This window comes from Macrotis lagotis, chromosome 5 (assembly GCF_037893015.1).
Source record: "Macrotis lagotis isolate mMagLag1 chromosome 5, bilby.v1.9.chrom.fasta, whole genome shotgun sequence".
NCBI classification, from domain to species: Eukaryota; Metazoa; Chordata; class Mammalia; order Peramelemorphia; family Peramelidae; genus Macrotis; species Macrotis lagotis.
The window spans coordinates 254,650,454-254,671,967 of record NC_133662.1 but is presented as its reverse complement, the minus strand read 5'-3'; the positions used below and the strand labels follow the sequence as shown (position 1 = coordinate 254,671,967).

Below are 21,514 nucleotides of genomic sequence, written 5' to 3'. Positions count from 1 at the left end.
CACTTGTTCACATCAGTCGACATCAATGACATCAGACTGCTATAAAGGGACAGTAGGTTATCTTACTCTGCAACCCACAGATGGTCAATTAATGTTTTTGACAAAGGGAAGGATATTTTAAGCTACCTATCTCAAAAACTCAAGTTTTTTAGGAGACATAACTCACTTATTCAAACTACAGCCAAAAGAAGGGAAAAAATAATTTTCCTCACTTTCCAAGTAAAGAAATTTAAGGGACAAATGTCTCAAGCAAAGATCTTTTATACCACCATCAAAACCCTAAGGTTTGTGTTGCCTCAGGTTTTTCTTCTATAAAGTTAAAATAAAAATTCAGAAAGGATGAAGAGCCACAGAAACAAAACTACTTGTAGCAGCACTTTTTGTTGTGGTAAAGAATTGTGAAGGATGTAGATGCCCAGCAATTAGTGAATGACTGATCATGTTGTGAGAAGTAATTGTAACATTATTATTACACCATTAGAAATTAGCCAATCGACAAGCATCTTTTCAATATTTTATTAGGCAATATGCTGTTTGTTGTTTGTTCTTGAGGACCATGGCATCAGGAAGGTGATACAAGGACAAGCAAGTGAATAGGATTTAAGTGGGGAGGACTATGCAAAGTCTCCAGCTTCACTCTCCTCAGGAGCCAGCTTGGGTCTAGTGGTCAGATTTGGATCAGCACAACTGGAGATGGTCATGGATGGCCTTTCAAGATTTTTTAAGCTAACTTTGCCTGAGGTCATGCCCATTCAGTGACCAAGGCTGGGTTCCAAATGGTGCTGAGAATACAAAGAAAGGCAAACCCTTCAAAGATCTCAATCTCAAGGACTTCTCTGGGGGAGAATAAAGTTCAAAGCTAACCACTCAGTTCAAACAAGATGGAGAGAGGAGAAACCAGAGTTACTCATCTGAAGGAAGACACTAAGTTTAAGAAGGGCTGGGAAAGGCTTCTTGAGGATAGTCAAAAATCACTCTTGTGATTTCAATCACAAACAAAGTACTTCAAGCTTAGAAACCATTTTCAAAAAACCTTCCAGTTTAGGAAGTGCGAGCTCTGGTAGACTTTCCTACACTACTAAAAGGTGGGACTTGAGCTGAAACTTGAAGACAAATGGAAGCCTGGAGCACAAGCCCAGAAGTCTAAACCCAGAAGCCTAGAGAAGAGAGTAACAAAAGAAGGAAGGGAGAGAATAGCCAGCATGGGGAGCAGCCAGTGAAAATAAGTGGAGTCAGGAGATGAACTGTGTTGTATAAGGACCAGCAAAGAGGCTGGCGGCACTGGATCTCAGAATGCAAGAGGCCAGGAAGGGAGGAGGAAGGAGAGGGGGCCAGCTTATAAAAGGCATTTTTATTTTTGATTCTGGAGAGACAGGGGTTCATTAATTTAGGAAAAACTCTAGTGACCAAATGGAGGATGGATTGGAGTGGAGAGACACCTGAGGCAGGCCAACCCACCAGCAACTATTATGATAGTTCAGGCATGAGGTGATGGAGTCTTGTCCTAGAGTGGTGGCAGTGATGGGAAAGCATTCAAGAGTTGTTATAAGGTGAAATCAAAAGGTCTCAGCAAGAGATTGAGCATGTGCTGAGAATGACTATGAGGTGATAAGCTTGGGCACTGGGAGAATGGGATTATCCTCTATGGTACTAAGAATGTAGGAGCAGGGGAGAGTTTTGAGGGAAAGATAATGAGTCTAGTTCTGGACATGATGAGTTTAAGATGTCTATGGTACATCTGGTTCAGGCAATTAAGATGTGAAATTGGAATGAAGAGCAGGAGAAAGGATAGTGTATCCTCAGCAAAGTGATGAACATTCAATCCAGGGGGAGATCACCCAAAAAGTCATCTAGAGGGAGAAGAGAAGAGGATTCAGGAGAGTCTTGTGGGACATCCAAGGTTGCAGGTTATGACCTGGAATAAGATCCCACCAAGAAGACTGAGGAAGAGTGTCTAGTTAGGTGGGAGGAGAACCAAGAGAGAGCCATGAGGCATAAGCCTAGATAAGTATGAAGAAGAGAGTGATTAACAGTGTCCAATGGGATTTTAGAAAAACTTGGAAAGACTTGCATGAATTGATGCTGAGTGAAGGGAGTAGAACCAAGAGAACATTGTACACATTAACAACCAACATTGGGGATTGATCAATCTTGATGGATGTAGCTCCTCTCAGCAGTTCAGAGATCTAGGACAACCTGGGAGACCAACCATGGACAATGCCATCCCCATCCAGAGGGGATTAAAGAAAAAGAAGCTGAATGGATACTGTGTTCACTTTTTTAAAATTTCTCTTATGTTTGTCCCTTACTATTCCATGGTTCTCTTTTCTTTTCCCTTAGTCCTAATTCTTCATACATGAAATAACTCATTTGTAAACATGTTAAACACAAATGCATACATACAACTTTTACTGGACTGTTCACCATTGATGGGAGCAGGATGGGAAAGGAAAATGGTAGAAAAATGTGGGACATACATATACATGCAAGGGGTTGAAAACTGAAAAACTGTCATAAAATGTAATTGGAAAAATAAAATATCAAAGAATAGAGGTGCAGGCACAGGTATGTCTGAATGTAGTAGGAAAGCAGTCAGGAGAAGAAACAAAGATAAGTGAGAAAGGAAGAGGATAGGACAATCTACTGAGATGGAATGGGATACCTTGTGCACATACAGACATTTGTCTTGGCAAGGAAATGTGAGACAGGCTAAAGAAGGAGAAAGGGCAGAAGGCAGGTATGTGAATGGTGTAGAAGTTAACTAGTTCACCAAGGGGTCAAGACAGAAGGGAGGGCAGTGTAGTCAAGGCAGTAATAAAGGCCTGGGAAAGAACTGAGTAATTGAGGGATTGGAAAAATTCTCCTCAGTCTCTTTCAAGACTTTTCAGGATAGATGGGATCTTGCTACCCTGCAGAATAAACCAAATATCCCTTTAACCCCACAACATTATTTCTGATCATTTACTTTCTTTTTTTTTTTTAGGTTTTTTTTTTGCAAGGCAAATGGGGTTAAGTGGTTTGCCCAAGGCCACACAGCTAGGTAATTATTAAGTGTCTGAGACTGGATTTGAACCCAGGTACTCCTGACTCCAAGGCCAGTGTTTTATCCACTACACCACCTAGCCACCCCCGATCATTTACTTTCAAAAAGTCATGTGTTTAGTAGCCCTGACAAGGACTTTCCACTTACATGGATAGGAAAGTACCAACCTCTGGCTTCTGATACACCATAGAATATGGTCCTAGCTCTCTCTGTTGGTGAAGAAATCATTCTTTGTCAGGAAAATTATCTGAAACTTTTTAGTTCAAATCTCCTCTGTCCTCAACTCCTCCCCCTGAAACATACACCTCCCTTCAGAATTAAGGTGATGAAATGAGAAAAGAGAGGCCTTGTCTTAGACCCGGGCAAGGAAACAAAAAATGTCAGAATTTAGAGGAAGAGAATATGTGGGTAGGTGAACCTGTGCTAAAACACCATAGAACAAGAAACAGAGAAGGAAGAAATGACAAGAGCAATGTGACCTTGGATAAGTAGCTTAACCTCTCTGGGGTCCAGGTACCTGGAAGGCACAGTGAGCACAGTACACCTGGGGCAGGAGCCACTCAGCTGAGGGGAGGGGGGCCTTGGGGCCCCACATTCAAGGTCTCCTGCCCCAGGCTTACCTTCAAAGCTGCCTGGCTCAGATAAGGTGTGGTTGCAGGGGATGAGGAGTGAAGGCAGCTAGCTGAGGGGGAAAAGGAGAAGCATCACAGGAGGGTCCAGGGCAGAACATTGTTCTCACTTTGCCTTCAGTTTTGGGCAATGAAATGAACTAATCTCTGCAGGTAGTGCTGTTCCAAAGAAAGGCTGGGTCTCTGTCCACACCGCCCCCCCCCCCCACTTACACCCTAGTCCTTCAATCCTTTTTCAATCATTGTAAGAGAACCACTGAGTCACTTATCTCAAGTTATATTCTCTGCCAGAAAGACGGATAGTCAGCATCATTATTACTTTTCACATAAATAATAAGGGTTGCCTGAACAAATGGAGGTGCCAAGGAGGAGGAGGAGGCTTGGGGTTCCAGGAAGGAAGCTGCAGCACTGACAGGCTAATGCCTAGCCTTGACCTGGGGACCCCATGATCCATAGGGATCTGGGGGAGCAGGCACAGATGGGCACAGGCTCACACATACAGATGCATACAAGCTTGCACAATCACACAAGGGCACACATGTGCATACACATATGAATACAGGCCCAGGAGGTATACATGAAGATGTCCACAGGCGCTCTCTCTCTCTCTCTCTCTCTCTCTCTCTCTCTCTCTCACTCACACACACACACACACACACACACACAGATAGCCACACAAATACAGGACACACACACACAGGTATACACACAGGCGCTCCTGTGCTCTACCCCCCCCCCCAAACAACAGATCTGGAAAAAGGAAGAGGCCGCTCTGTTTTGCATATAGTTTGCTCTAAGCCTGCTTTGATTTGGGAAAAGAATGTCATCTAGTAGTGGGAAAACCCCCAGAATTACTACCTCCCTAGATGAGTCTAGTCATGTCTCCTGGGCCATCCTGGCTTCTACATACCTACAATTATATCTTTCAGTCCTTTTCCCCTAAGATGGCTCTGCAATTCAAATATTCCCCAGAAGCAAAGCAACTAGTAATCAGAAAAAGCTACAGAGATATAAAAGCTACTTTTAAAAAAAAATCAGTGTTTATCTATAATTGACAATAAAACCTGCTTTTAAAAAATCAGTGTTTATCTATAATTGACAATGACTTTAAATATTAAGAGATCCTAACTCTGTACAGTGATCTGAATCTTCACTGGAGCAAAAGGTATCTATTATTTCCTGACTTGTAAGGAAAAGTTCTCCCTCCCTTGCTAATAAACACAAGATCTTTATACAATAGCCACGGTTTAACCCTTGTGGATTTAAATTAATCAGTAATAGTGCTTTACAAGGTAGAGAACACACAAGGACTGGTCATTGACACTGAGCTCTGTCCTGAGGGTGAATCCTGAAACTCTAACGGGATCACACCCCTCTCAGGGAAGCTCCCAGATTCTTCCACAAAAGTCCTCCACCTTCTTTCAGTCAATCAAGAAAAAAAGGCCTCCCACCAAGTCTGGTGAAACAGGGGCTACCACAGGGCTTTGACCCTGTCCTGTTCCACAGGACACAGGAAGGCACATGGCATCATATCATATCAAAGCCAATGTCGATAGCTAAGAGTCTAGATGGCAGATCCCCAAAGAGCTCAACAGGCTGAAACAGAGGAGCAAGGCCAACTGGAGAATTAATTGGAGTAAATGTCAAAGTCTAAATCTGGATCAGAAAACACAGACTCAAGAAGGCAGATGTTAACCAGCATATTGAAAAGTCAGTAGTCACAACAAAGGGAAGATTCATGCCATCATCCTGAAATCAAAAGTAGAATTTCACAGAATGCTTTGTAGTCACCATTCAGACATTATTTCTTAAATTGTATGTTGCTGATTCATTTCAATGAAACATATTTTAAACCTCTAGACAAGGCTACAAAATTAAAATAATCTAATGTTTTAAAATTTGCCAAGGATATTATTGCTTTTAATCCTCACAATCACACTATGAAATAATTTGTGATTAAAACTATTTTACAGCTGAGGAAACTATGGTTGAGAAAGGTTCATGACTTGTCTCTGGTCACAAAGCAAGTGAGGGTCTGAGGCAGGACTCAAATTCAGCTCTTCCTGACTCCACCGATGCTGGTCAAATCAGTCTATGCCCAAAGAGTTCAATCTACTTAGGGGAATTAGGAATGGGACACAACTAACTAGTTTACAAATTTGTAAATGATTAAATGCAGAGCCTGAGAGATTTAACAAGAGAATGGAATCAGAAGGTTTAATGAAAGAAATGATCTGAGCTGGACCATGGGTACAAAAAGATGTTAACAGAAAAATCCTGATGTAGGGACAGTTAGGAGGAATGTTCTATGCTTAGGGTACAACTTTCAGAAAAGTACAGATTAGGTAGGGAGAGTCCAGAATAGCTAGGCCTTTGTGGGAATAAGTTTTGTAAAGAAAACAAGCACCAAGTATAGCTGGAAAGGTAAATTGGAGCAAACTGCTAAAGGCGTTCAATGCCTACCAAGCTTGTATTTTATCCTACAGGTAATCTGCACCCATGAAAGGTCTTTTCAATAGGTATATGCAATCAGACTAGTGCATCCGAATGTTTCTTTGGCAACAAAATGAACAACAAAAAGGAGAAGGGAAAATCCTGAGGAAATCACTTAAAGACTATTCTAATTATTCAATTTGGATATGAAGTTCCTTCCCCCCCATTCACACACACGTACACACTGGGAATGGGAAGACGGGTTGGATATAAAAGGCACTTCAGTGGTGAGACTGAAAGGACTTGGTAAATGACTAGGTTTGGGAAGAAAAGAATCAAGAGTGCCACAAAGAATGGAACCACTAGTCTTGAGAGAAATTAAGATTAATTGAGGTAATATAACAACGCTCTCAACTAATTCATAGATGCAGTACTGTAACAAAATGCCAAAGACTTGCTTTTATAAATTGGACAAAATTATAACAAACTTGATACGGAGTGCTAAAAGGTCAAAAATCTCAAGAGAAATTTTTAAAAAAAGGAAAGAAAGACAGGGTCTCTCTTACACTAGAAGACCTAAACTACACTAGAGAACAGAAATCATCACAAATATTCAGTAGTATAAGATCTAGAAGCAACTGAACCTGGAAGACACAAGCTAATGAAATGAAAACCAAAGAACTCTAAGAAAAATGGAAAGCAGTCTGGGGAGAAATCAATCATAGTGAGATCACTATCTCACCATATAACACAATGAGCTCTATATGTAGGTTATGCCCAAGATATAAAAAGTCATGTCATAAGCAAATTAGAGGATAAAGGAAGGAGACACATTTTGCATCTATGCTTGACCAAACAAGGGACAAAGAGAGGATCATGGAAAAGAATTGGAAGAGAAACAATAAATTGGGAGTAAAATCTTTGCTGTGTTGTTTCTCTGGTAGAAACTTTATATCTTAACATATCGTGGTAATTGGTACAAATGGATACAAATGAACAAGCACCATTCTGATAGATTATATGGTCAAAGGATAGGAAGAGGCAATTTCAAAAAGCAATGCAATTTATTAGTTCCTTTCTTGTATGTCCTCTCATCTCTCTTCTTAGTTCTTTGCTATCAGGTTCCCAATCTCATCTTCCATCTTCCAGCCTTTAACCCCATGAATCACCCTTGAACCTACTTCTGCCTCTTCCCTCTGTGTTCTCTCCTGGTTCTCCTCCTACCTAACTAACCATTCAACCTCCTTTGTTGGCTCTTCAGTCAGGTTGTGCCCAATAAACTTGCATGGCCCCTAAGGTTCTACACTGGGCCCTCTTTTCTTCTCCCTCTCTACTATTTTCCCCCAAAATTTGATCATGTCCACACTGATGAGTCTCAGATCTAGTCCAGATCCTAAGATCGAGAAATTACAATGGTAGTAAGTAGCAGAACCCAAGTTCAAACCCCAGTCCTTCCTTAAATCCAGCGGATTTTCCACTAAGACCACAAAACAATTGAAACAGCAGGGCTGAGGGAGAAGGACAGGCTAGAGAAAAATTTGGTAAGATGAATGAAATCACCATGGAAGAAAATTAGATTGCCAAGGAAAAGAATATAAGAGAGAGAAAAGAAGGGGCTACCAAGCTCAAGTAGATGTCTCCACATAAGTGATGAGATGAACAAGAATTAGAAAAGACTTCTGAGTACTGACCACACTATTCTTCCCTGAGTGACTTTTTATCAAACTCCTTATCAAGTAGGAGGCTATTATAATAGCCACTGGAATTAGGTGACAGGTGTTAGAGAAAGATGATGGCTATAAGTAGAGAAAAAGGATGGAAATAGATGATATTTGGCAAGTGACTGATATGCAGGGAAAAGGCTGGATGATTCCAAATTTAGGTGATAGTCGTCTAATTGACTACTTTGTCTTTAGGAATATTTAATCTCTTTAAACATAAGATAGACATTTGTGGCCTCTTCCCCATTAGAATGTAAGCTTTTTGTTAGTATGGACTATGCATTCTTTTTTCTACATCTAGCTCCTAGCAAGTCACCTGGCCCACAATAATTAAAAAATGCCTAATGGTTGAATATTAATTGGGAAGACAGTAGTGACCTGAAATGGTGTTTTAAGGAGACATACTATTAATTACATTTTGAACATGCTGAATTTGATACACCAAAGAACTATTATCCAAGGAGAGAGAGCTAGAAGGCAATTAGTAATGAGGCACTGGATTTCTGATGAGAGAGGAGAGGCTATATAAACTTGGGAGCTATCTGCAGAAAGAGATAATTATCTAACCAAAGGAAAGAGAGTAGAAAGGGGAAAGGGGAGAGCCCAGGACAAAGTCTTGAGGATAACTTAAGCTTAGAAGGCAAAAGACGACCAGATTGGCAAGAATTTACCAAAAAAGGTTATATATGTAAGAGGAGAAACAGCAGAGATCACTGTCACAGAAACCAAGGGAACAAATATATCTGAGGATATTTAAAATTCATGAAGATGATAACTACACACAATACTATGGAGAAAAACTTATTTATAGTAGTCTTTCCTTTTTAAAAGTAGATTTTTTTGTTATATTGTTTGTACCTCATCCATATTCTTCCTGTATTATTCTCTTTCACTTTATTTCCCACTCCCACCCTTAAGAGAGTCATCCCTTATAACCAAGAGAAAAAAAAAGAGGAATGAGGGGGAAGGAAGAATCAGCAAAGTCAATCAACAGCTAAAAAAAAATCTGATTCATTTTGTAGTTTACATTGTTGTAAGTATATATTTTTTCTTGGCCTCATTAATTCACTTTGCATCAGTTCATAGAAGTCTTTCTATGCTTCTCTTCATTTACTATGTTAATAATCATTTCTTGTGGCACAGAAAAAATCCATTAAATTAATGTATCAATAGTTTATTTAGTCATTTCCCAATTGATGAATATATACTGTTTCCAGTTTTTGACTGCTACAAAAAGAACTGCTATAAATATTATGAGGTATATGAGGTCTTCCTTTTTTCAGTGACGGCCTTGGCCTCTGGATCCTGTGGTCTTTCATAAAATGAGGTAAGGATTGGGATAGGTGCAAAACCATGCTGATTCATTTCAGATCTGTTTTCCTTAGTCATCCTGTCTCAGAGCCAGCATCCGGACTTGGTGGTTGCCTTCCCCTTTCTGATCCCTTGTATCTGACATAGCAAAAGTTTTCTGCCTCTCATTGCAGCCACTAAGAACGTGACCTAGTTCACGAGACCTGCTTTGTGGAGAAAAGATCAGTGGGCAGGAGGTGGCTTAAAGGTAAGATTTGGTGAAAATTCTCTAATGCATGAAGGTTTTATGACATTGTTTTACAGTAACCTCTATATATCCTTGCTGTGTATGTACAGTGATACATATAGCTATGTCACTATTGATAAGTAAGCAAACAGAAACAAGGGATATGAAAATCTCTTGCCCAAACTCCCCACTCCCAACAATCAGGTCTACAATCTACATTTTTGACTTCTAGCCCATTGGCTAGAGGCCAACTCCATAAGTCACTCATTTCCTTCTGACTCAATCAACTTACAACTTCATTAGGGTTGGTAGTGACTGTATTTCCAAAGTTCATTCATGAAATATCCTGCCACATACTATAGCTAAGGTTCTCTTCATTATTTTTGAGTGGTCATTTAAAATCAATAAAAGGAAAAGTCATTCCCTTTACAACTCTACATTTTCCTCAGCAAACTATTAAACACAGTGTGCTCCAACACTATATCCTGCCTATCTATCCCTCTAGTTTAAAATGATCTGTGCCTCAAAGTAATTTTCAAAAGAAACTACAAAGGACTGATGGGGAAAACACCTTTCTCAATAGATAAAATTAGATCTTCAAGTTTCTCTGATCAGCAGGTAGAACCATAAACCAATAAACTTCGGCATTCAGAGTATCAAAAGGCAAGTCACTGTGGAACCCCAGTTCCACATACAATCAGCATTCTCACCAGTTCTTTACATAGGAACATGGATGTCAGGGTCATCTTTTGATCATTTTCCTATTTATTGTATCAGTTTACTCCATGCTGCTCAAAAAATATTTTTTTAGATAGCTAAATAGAAAAAGTATAAAGGTTCAGGCATTCAGATTTTTTAAATCATCCCAAGAAGTCAAAAATCATCTGATTCAAGAAGTCAAGGTGGCTGTGAGTTTGTCCAAGATCCCAATTGGGCAGCAGACCCAGAATTCTTTCTGTGACTATTTAGACTAACTTATCCTATCTCTTATGGTAAGTTCAGTGAAAACATCAAACTGTCTATTCCAGGCAGGAACAGATCTTTGCAAAACGACCAAGGCAGCAAAATGGTGTCTTAGCAGTCCCCTTCTGTCAGTCCCTTGGGCCTCGGGAGCTGCCTTGTTGGAGTATGTCAGAAAACCTGTTGGATTTGGAACCAGGAAAGACAAAGATTCCCAGTCTATCTCAGACACTTCACTACTTGCCTAAGGTAATTTTCTTGAGTTTCAAGTCTGATCTCTATAAAATGAGGAAATACTTACTGCATAGCTGTTCTGAGGGGCTTAGAATAAAATACAAAGAACACTTTACCAAACCTGAAAGAGCTACGTAAACTTCAGCTGTGTTGTCAAATTGACTTCTAGATCAGATGTCCTTAACCTGGAATCTGTGAATAGATTTTAGGAGCTTTGTGAACTGAGATGGGGAAAACAAATTATGTCTTTATTTTCACTAACCTCTAAATAAAATTGAGCACTTCTTTCAATTATGAACGTGGGCAACAAAATATTATTCTGAGAAGGGGTCAACAGATTTCATCAGATAGCCAAAGTTCATTCATGAAATATCCTGCCACATACTACAGCTAAGGTTCTCTTCATTATTTTTGAGTGGTCATTTAAAATCAATAAAAGGAAAAGTCATTCCCTTTACAACTCTACATTTTCCTCAGCAAACTATTAAACAGTGTGCTCCAACACTATATCCTGTATATGACATAAAGATCTTAGCAAAAACTCTGGTCTTCAATGCTCACATATTCCCTTCCTCCAGATCAACTTCCTTCAGCATCTGCCCCAATTTCCTGGCATTTCCCTATTTACTTGAGTTCATCAAAGGGTTAGTCTCCCCTAAAACCTCAAAACTCCTCTTGAACAGTCCCCATTCTCTGATAAAGAAGCCAGCCTTTTCCTTCTTCTCATAGTCTTTACCCCATCCACTCACTTCCTTGCCCCTGAAAATCATTTATTCTTCCATACTTGATCTCCTCAACCACTGTCTCCTTGCCTACAACCTATGAACACTACCAAGTTTCCATCATATTCAAGATATTTCTACAGACACACAATTCTTGAGAGTTGGAAGGAACTTCAATGATCATCCAATTCAGAGGAGTTAAACATGCAGCCTGTGGTATATGTAGCCCACAACACTCCCAAGTGCAGCCCAAACCAGATTAAAATATAATTGGAAGATAAACAAAAAAAGAGCAAGGAAGTCTTTGTACTTTTGTACAAAGTATTGTACTTTTGATACATTGATAATATTACATTTTAAAACTAAGTCAACTTTGAAATATCATCCCACATCTATCAGGTTAGCTAAAATATTAAAAGGGGAAAATGACAAATGTTAGAGGAGATATAGAAAAACTGGGACATTAACACACTGTTGGTGGAGGGTGATATGGAATTATGTCCAAGGAGTTATTAAACTGCCTAAACCCTTTGATCCAGCAGCACCACTCTTAGGTCTGCTTCCCAAGGAGATCAGGGTAAAAAGAAATAATCTAAAATATTTAGAGCAGCTCTCTTTATGGAGGCAAAAAACTGGAAATTGCAGGAATGCTCATCGATTGGGAAATGGATGAACAAGTTGTGGTATGTGATTGTGATGGAATACTACTGTGCTCTAAGAAATAATGACAGGTTCATTTTTAAAACAGGAAAGTCTGGCATGAAATAATGAAGAGCAAAATGAGCAAAACCTAGAACATTGCATACTGTAACAGCAATATCATTTGAATAATTTTTTGAATGACCAAGTTATTCTGAGTACTGTAGACAAATAAACTATAAAGGACCTATGAAGGTATCTATCTCTAGAGAAAGAACTGATCAACAGACATATACATAGTATTATATGTTTATAAATCCATATCAAATGGTGGCCTTCTCTAATTAGGGGTGTGGAAAGAGGGAGGGAGGCAGACAGTTCAGAAATTAAAATATCACAAAAATTAAATTAAAAAATAAAATAAACTATATCAATAGGCAACCTACAGGTATCCTTATTGTGGCCCTCTTTTCTATTTGAATTTAACACCACAGATCTAGACCAGCTCAGACAAGAAACCATGGTATTTCAACATAACCTACAGTCATCCAGTGTCTGCCTCTCAGGCAGCTGAGTCCACTGTGAGCCAGTTCTCCTTGCTAGAAGTTTCTCTGATATCCAGTCTAAATATGCCCCTCTGAAATTTACATTCATTGTCCCAGTTCCACTCTCTGGGACCAAACAGAATAGGTTTAATCTCTCTCCACATGACAAACTAGAATCATGGCTTCCCTGAGTCTCTTCCCCAGGTTAAACTGTCATTAAGCCCCCACTACATGACAGTCATTGTGCTATGTCCTATTCCTTTAACTGATTCTAATGTATCATGAATTCAAAGTCTTTCACCATCCCGGCTGCCTTTCTCTGGAGTCCTGGAATCCCTTCAGGCTACTGATAGTTTTAGATCTCTTTTTCCTTTCCTGGTCAAATTTCTAAAGGATCATGTGTGTGTGTGTGTGTGTGTGTGTGTGTGTGTGTGTGTGTGTGTGTGTGTGTGGTTCTCAATAACCTCTTAACTACTAAATCCATTGACATTTCTTCAGTTGTGATTCTTCTTGACCTTGAATAACTTTTTGACACTAACCACCCCCTTTTCTCTTCCCTTGACTTTGATGATACTTTCTTGATTCTCCTACCTTTGTGTCTACTCCTTTCCAATATACTTCATCTAACTCTCTAAATGTGTGTAGCCTCCAATGCTCAGTCCTGGCTGCTTTTTTTTTAATACATTATGTCCCTTAGTGATCACCATCAGTTTGCACAGGTTCAATAATCATCTTTATGCTGGTGACATTCAAAATCTATATATACAGTCCTATTCTGGCTTCTGATATCTGGTCCTGCACTGACAACTTTGGGCTAGAAATCTATACTTAAATGTCCCATAAGGATCTCAAGCTCAACATATTCAAAATGGAATTCAAAGCTCCATTTAACCCAACCTTCCCCCAAACATGGCTATTTCATTATTCCAGTCACCTAGTTTCAGAGACATTCTTGACCCTTCCCTCTAATTTAGTTTCCATGTACAAATATGGCCACTTGGTCTTGGTGATCTTCTTTCTATAGTCTTTCTTCCATTAATCACCTCTCTCCCTCCTAGTTCAGCCCTGCAAAACCACCTCCTCTAATGATCTCTAAAGTGGCCTTTTAATTGATTTCTCCCCTTTCCAAACCAACTCCATCCCGATGCCAAACTGATGTCCCTAACAATCCAGATTTGACCATATTGCTTCCTACTCACAAATCTTCAATTCCTCCCCTCTGCCATAAGGAAGAAAATAAATGAAAACTCCTTCTGCCTGGCATTTAAAATTCTGAGCAATCTGATCCCATTTACCTTTCCAGAATTTTTCAAACGTCTCTTCTTTCCATACTCTTGCTTCCAGACTCACCTTTCCATGGACAAGAATCCCTTCTCCTTCTTCTTATTGTCTTCTACATCTGAAATGAACTTCTCTTACAATCTAGAATCCCTAGCCTCTCCTGAAGCTTTGGCATCACCTCCTCTAAGAAACACGTCCCAAGTTCCATGCCAGACTTCATAATCTCCAGAAACTCTTCATTCCAATAGATGAAAGCATCTCTGAAGCTCACACCTCCTCAACACTGCCAGATCTCTAACTGAAGAGGGTGGAGGGAGGGGTCATTGAAGAGCTCCTCCCAGATACTCCACTAGTGAGGCCACTCAGAGAATTCATCTCCTTTCCCACGTAGCTCCTTTCCTAGAATTCATTGTCCTCAGAAATTAATCATTCCAAAATATGAAAGCAATTTTGAAACACTTCCTGACACTCTCTGTTCCCTGGAGCCCCTCCCTCTCCTATGACTGAGTGATTAGAAAGAGTAGTTTTTGGAGAGCTTCTTCCAGATCATCTACCATTTAAGAAGGGAATCTAGAAGTCATCTCATCATTTTCCACCTACTTACTTTCCTGGACTTCATGATCTCCAGAATCAGCTCTGAAACTCAATTCCTCTGCTTATTTCCAGTTCTTTGTCACCACAAATGTTGTTATATTTTCTAATCATATAAATTATAAATATTTTAGAACATATAGGTTCTTTTCCTTTTTCTCTAACTATTTGTAGAAAGAGAGCTAGAAATGGCCTTGCTGAGTCAAAGGATATATAGGAGGGGCGGCTAGGTGGCACAATGGATAGAGCACAGGTCCTGGAGTCAGGAGGACCTGAGTTCAAATTCGACCTCAGACAATTAATAATTACCTAGCTGTGTGGCCTTGGGCAAGACACTTAACCCCATTTGCCTTGCAAAAAACCTAAAAAAAGAGGATATATAGGCAGTTTACTAAAGTCTTTGAGTATAATCTGATTGCTCTCTAAAATAGTTGGATCAGTTCATCATTCCACCAACAGTGAATTAAGAATCTTTCAGAAGGTTCCTTGGAAAAGATTAAGAGTCAGTTGAATACCTCTGGCCATGGTGTTTCTAGGATCATATAGACTCCCAAGAGAAATCCTAATACTGAGCAGACCTTCTCTCTATCTCTCTTTCCCCTCCCCTTGAGTTCTTCCCAGGAGCAGAGACCACCATGCAAGTGAAGCTGGCATGTCTAAAGCCTCAGGATTCTAAGCCTTGGACCCCACTGGGTAGGGACAGAAATTCTTTTTAAGTAGTGCAAACCCCAGGTATATGTAAAGAGGAACAAAATGCTCTACAGAAGATTCTGATAAGATTGTTTTTCCCCTTGTTGTTGTAACCAGTGTTACTCTTCCTCAAAGAGTCTGAATCTTTACTGAATTTTCACTAAATACATAGTTACATGTCATAAAAGAGAAGTTTCTGGCAAAAGCAAAATTTGCCTATTTTACTTATCCCTAGTCCTTGGTCCAAAGACACCTTTATGGAATTGGCAGGTAGCAGGGTAATCTGGGACCCAGGGAAATGGGTCACCATCGCTTCATGGAGCCATAGTACTTTAAATTGATGTCTTCTTTCAGGTACCCCAAATAAATAGCTCATTACCAGGGAAGTGGCAATCAGTTGTCCCTAGGATGTGATTGGAGGGAGGGGTGCTATAAATTCATTCCCCTAACACCCTAAAATTCTTCTCTGTGGCACCCATTCTTTTTTTTTGGTCATGAAGGCTTATAATCTTAGCATTCCTTTGCTTGTTCATGCTTCTTTATCATTCAGTCATAGAATTATAGATTCTTACCTTTCAGTTCCTCTCTTGGGTACCCCCTCTGGGCTCTTCCTACAACCAACACTTTCCCAAGGTCTTTAGAGAGAAATGAGATGGTGTTCTCATAAAAGACTTGAATGGAGATCCAACATTTCCCCTTATTAATCCTGGGGCATTTGGCAAGTCTGAGGTTTGATTAAGATATAACTTGGTTTGAGGAAGCATTTATTGACAGCCAACAGTTGACTATAGGGGATAAGGGAAAGTGATAAATAGAAGATGATGTTAAAGTTACTCCACAAATTATCTATATGACTGTTGACTCTATCATGATATAAGAAAAGGAATGTTGGCCATGCAGTGAGGGTGAGAGGTCACCAGAGGATGATGCATTATCAGAGATCTAAAGGAACACCTTCAGCACTTTGGACAGATTTCTTATAAGGACTGAAGGGAAGTCATGAATGAACTTGCCCTGGATGAGAAGGTTTGGATCTGTATCCCCACATGTATGTGTTTGTATGACTTCTTCAGATTATTATATTTGCCTGCTGTCCAGTCCTTCGATTTTTCTTCATCATTTCAACCCCTAGAACCTACAATTGCTAACATAGCTAAAATTCTGCCTCATTTTCTTTATTTAATAATTATCTATTTAGTTGTTTTTGCAAAATAAGGCTTAATGAAGCAATCCGGAGTAATGGAAAGAGCCCTAATTCCTAGGTTCCTCAGTTCTAGTTCCAACTCCAATATTAACTAGTTCTGTCATCTCAGGCACCATTCTGGGCTTGGGCTAGATAGGCTCAGAATGATCCATCATCACTAGGGAGGGAAGCTGTTTTAAGCAATAAGTCATGGCTGTACCTGACTTTAAAACAGAATCTGACTTCTTCTGCTGCTGTTCCCCACCACAGATCCTCCCCAGGAGATGCCCACTGACCCCTCGACAGGGACACAGAAGCCATATCCATTCATAGTTTCATGCTGTTTTCTAGACCTGGACTATTATTAATCTCAAAACATTATTCTATAACTCCCAGATCACACTGATTCATCCCTTCTCAGAACTTACCCACATAGTATCAGATCATATATAGTAGTCCACAGTAGCCCATTGCTGCTTTATTCTCTATTCCATGCTTGTAATATATTATCCTCAACTAGTTTTTAAATCCACTGAAAGTAGGCACTCTGTCTTATCTGTATTCCAGTCCAGCTTGCAGCCCAGTTCTCTAAATTCAGCTAAATGCTTACCATTTTGTTAAAGGCAAATTTGAGAAGGCCCACATTTTGTTATTTTATAAACATTATATTCATATCTTTAAGTTTTTGCCCCAGAGTGATTTCCTGGTATGCCATTCTTCCTATAGCTAGCTCCTCCTTCCTATAGAATTCTCCTTTACAGGCATTTTAACCTGAGTTAAACTAACCCAGGAGTACATATTGGTTTATCTGGTTACTAACCCATTCTTGTTCACTGTCACTTAACAGAATTCAAAGCCCTGAGAAATTGGGAAATAGGAATAGGAAAATTTTGGTGCAACGCAACACCGATCACACCACACAGGACCTACCCTCAAGGAACCTCTACTGATTAACTGCATACAGGTAGGAGTAAATACAAGAATTCACCAAGCAATACAAAGAAAAGTCAGGAGTTAGTGATGACAGAACCAGTCAGTCAACATTTATCAAGTGCTTACAATATGCCAGTCACTGTGTAGAGTGCTGGGGATAGAAAGAAATGCCCTCAGACCTCACTGAACTGCAGGTTTTGAGCTTGCCAATAAAGACAAGGACATTGGGGACTTCAAGTAATAGCCCAAAATGGACTTAGCACACATGTGGAATGCAATTTACCACTTGTGGTCCTAAGAGTTGAAAGGAAATGTCAAGATCTGAGTCTAGCAAGATCACTTTGCAGGTAAGGACCCTCCAGAGAGAGAACCTCTGTCCAGATCTGATTTACCTCCCTCAAGGACCTTCTGGATGAGTCCTATTCCAGGTCAAATTTCATATCTTGGTGTTATTTTATAGCCACTTATATAAACCATTAGGTTTAGAGGTTCCATGAAAGGCTGTGTTCTGAAAACAGTCAAGACTGGGAACAAATTCTACTTACTGATTAATAAAAGGAAAAGCTAAGAAGACAAAAATGGACTAAACAATTGTCCAGGTTACCTTCTACACTGATATACTTATGACATCAGGAAATAAAACCCATCAGCGAAGGGCCTATACTTCTAGTAAACAGTATGGATTAGAACTTCCAGGGGGGGAAAAACTTCCAGAGGAGTAAAGGCATGGGATGAGTTTTGGTTCGCATCACTATAGAGGAGGAATCATAAACCTGAGTTCATAAGACCATATATTACATATACCTCTTCACTTAAAAAGAAGATACTAAATGATTTTTTGTTTAAAACTTTTCTTGGAATATATTAAAATATTCTGCTGGAGGTCTGCAAAGGAAGCAATGAGTGCTATCCGAAGAGCAGAGGACCATCTTTACTTTTTACATTTTTTTATTTAAAAAATTTTTTTCTTATTTAAGGCAATGGAATTAAGTTATTTGACCGAGGTCAGACACCTAGGCAATTATTAAGTATCTAAGGCTGGATTTGAACTCAGGGCCTCCTGATTCCAGGGTTGGTTCTCTATCTACTGTGCCACCTAGCTACCCCGACCATCTTTACTAAATAGGGGCTTCTACAAGCTAGAGATTTCATTCCACTTTCCCAAAAAAACCAAGATATCCTGCTGAACCTGAAAATGCTTCTTTATATGTCTACCTGGCCACAAGTTTCTCTGAAGTAAAAATGTAAACACCAATAATTTTCTTTAGTCACTGGCCTAGAAAATGTTCCAGGGTAACTATAATCATGAATTTGAAAATAAGTCTTCCTAATCCATTTCACTTGGTAATACCTCATCTTGAATGAAAATAGTCTTGAAATAATTAAAATATCCAACTAAATATTTTTGCATTTGCCATTTAGTTTCTAATTTCTTTTGATGTTTTAACAATTTAGTTCAACAGTCCTCAAAAAGTTCTTGGAATCAAAATTATTTTTGTAATAATACTATTAATTCTAATCTAATAATTTTTTGATAGATATAATCTACATTTTAAATAAATCTGGTAACTAGTGATAGATGTAATCTATCTGGGGAGTCTTGCAAAATGTTTGAAAATGTAAGGAGCTACTGAGACTGAAACATTCAAGAACCATGACAGTCTTGTTTAATTCCCTTCAGATAAAGAAATGAATGTCCAGAGAAATGAAGCCTGTGCTCAAGGTCACAGAGTTAAGTGATGTCAAAGCCCAAAGAAGTCTGGTTTCCTAATTCCTAATCTTTCCATTGCAGCAGAGGTCACTCCACTTCTAATTCCTCATGTACCTCAAAACAAAATGACAGTGAAAAGAATTCTTTAGGAAGCCAAAAGATTTCTTAACACAAAAGAATCAATTGTCAGAAGGAAATAGTCTATATTGTACTTAGTAAATCGAAATTTTCAGGGCTAAAATCAGATTAAAACAGTATCAAAAGGACTCAGGTGCACAGGCAGAGAAAGGACCTTATTTATCTCTGCATCTACCTTGGGAGTAGATTGTACAAATAATTGAATGTTTCTTGCACAAACTGTATCGTAAAAGTAATTTAATGTTTCTTGAATGAATAAAGAGCCTCCAATTTAGATAGGTTTGGAGAGGCATTATGGGGTAGAGCTGGGGTAGGCAAAAGATGGTCCTGGACCAAAACGACCAGGATCAGTTATTTTGGACGGCTGAAGAGTTAAAAACTGTATGTAAACTGTAGACAGTTTTTAATCTGGTCCTAGTTTGGCGTAGTCAGCCAGCATTGGGTGCCGTGGACGGTGGTGGACCCAAGAGTCAGGGAGTTCTGGATTTCAATATGGCTTCTGCTACTTTGTAGCACAGACAAGACATTTCATAACTTTTCTGTAATGCTGACTGATGGATGATTTCCTCACAGCCTCGCATGAGCTGCCTCTGTGAGAAAGTACTTTCCCAAACCCAAAACGTAGGACTGGCTATCAATTATAATAAGTTTTCTAAGGAAGTCAAATCTCAATTTTCCTATAATGTCTCTCTGATAAGCCTCCTCTATTTTCAAACTTATTCCGCTTCAGCCTTCTTTCTTTTCATCTCTGACCAATTCGTTTTGCAAGCGGTAAACACGGGAAGTGTGGAAGTTGCAGGAACTTGTTCCTAATCCTTGACTAGGACAGTTACAATTCAGATCAACCACCCCATGGCTATTACTCAATCTCTCTGAGAAGCTGATCGACCATGTGCAGCTTTGGAGGGGGACTATTTATCGTTTTGGTTTGTTTGGGGGCAACTGGGGGGACCTGGCCAGGGTGACACAGTAAATGTCTGAGGCTGAATTTGAACTCGGGTCTGCCTGTCTCCAGGGCCGGTCCTTATCCGCTTGGGTTCCTGATTTTTTGTTTTTTTAACCAGAGAATTCCCTTTTAATGCTTCCTCCTCCTCTCCAAAGCTGACTTCTCCAGTCCCTTCCAAATTCAAGTGCCAACTATTTGAACGTCCTAGGGTTCAGACTGAGTCATCTGTGACCCAAAGCCTTGTTTCCAAGAGAGGGAAGGAACACCTAGCTGCCTTGGCCACCTATTCCTGGTGCTTGAGGTGCGACCAAAGAAGCGGACAACCATGGCAAAGGTACAGAATGTTCCAGCGGGACAATCCTGGGAATCGGTGAGGCCCGGTCTTCCTCCCCGGAGTGGGGAAGGAGCCGGAGGGCCACCGGGCCGCAGAGCTGTCTTACACTCCCAGGACTTGACCCCAGGTTTCACATCAGCTCCTCTGCCGCGGCCTCGGGCCACCCGGTTGGCACAAGCCTCTGCCCCCCCCACTCCGCCCTGGCACCTCTCCCCCCAGGTGAGGAAGCACAAGTTCAAGTTCAGTGCGTAAGCCGGGAAACAAGTGGCAGAACCAGAGCCTGCTGCCGGGCCTCCCCCCTCCCCGGGCTGCCTCCCCCCCTGCCCGGGCTGCCTCCCCCCCTGCCCGGGCTGCCTCCCCCCCTGCCCGGGCTGCCTCCCCCCCTCCCCGGGCTGCCTCCCCCCTGCCCGGGCTGCCTCCCCTCTGCCCGGGCTGCCTCCCCCCCTGCCCGGGCTGCCTCCCCCCCTGCCCGGGCTGCCTCCCCCCTGCCCGGGCTGCCTCCCCCCCTGCCCGGGCTGCCTCCCCCCCTGCCCGGGCTGCCTCCCCCCCTGCCCGGGCTGCCTCCCCCCTCCCCGGGCTGCCTCCCCCCCTGCCCGGGCGCTCTCCGGCCTCCTCACCGGGGACCGTGGGCCCGGGGGGCCGAGGAGCGGCCCAGGAAGCCCCCGAGCCTGGAGCCGAGCCAAGCTTGACCCCCCCCCAGGGCTAGGCACCCCCGGGCTTCACGGGGGCCCCGGGAAACTGAGGCCCGGGGAGCCCCAGCCTCTGGAGGCGGCCGCCTCCTTCGCTTGACAGGCGGGGAAACCGAGGCCCGGGGGAGCCCGGGGGAGCCCGGGGGAGCCCGGGGGCCGCCGCTCCACCCCCGGGTCTCCCGGCCTGGGGCACCGAGGCCCCAGCAGGGGGCCGGGCTCCCGCTTCGGGCCCCGCCCGGGCCTCAGTTTCCCCGGGGCGCCCCACGCGGCGCAGCTGCCGGGCTCCGGCGCAGCGAGGCGCGGCCTGGCCTCCCCGGGCCCCGGGGCCTCGCGGCCGCCTCCGGGCCCCCGGCCCGCCCGGCCCGGCCACACTCACCTCGGCGGCAGAGCCAGCTCTCCCTCTGTCCGTCCGCGGGCCCAGCGCCGGACCAGCTCTTCTGGGGCGCTACCACTCGCGGGGGTCAAAAAGGGCCGCGCTGACGCGGCAGCCGCCCGCTCCCGCCCCGCCGCCTGGGCGGCGCCCCCTCTCCTGCGGCGCCGATTGGTGCGGCCCGA

The 21,514-nt window shown here is 41.8% G+C and overlaps 1 protein-coding gene across 2 annotated transcripts in view; it reads right to left on the bottom strand.

Moving 5' to 3' along the window:
• POR (cytochrome p450 oxidoreductase) overlaps positions 1–21,514 on the bottom strand; it is a 79,492-nt gene that overhangs the window by 42,411 nt on the left and 15,567 nt on the right. Inside the window, exon 1 of one of the 2 annotated variants that reach the window (XM_074189450.1) lies at positions 21,336–21,442. The exons of the other annotated variant lie outside the window; for it this stretch is intronic. The gene's annotated coding sequence lies outside the window, so the exon portion shown is untranslated. Of the gene's footprint in view, positions 1–21,335; positions 21,443–21,514 lie in introns of those variants that run through there. 2 annotated transcript variants of the gene reach the window in all.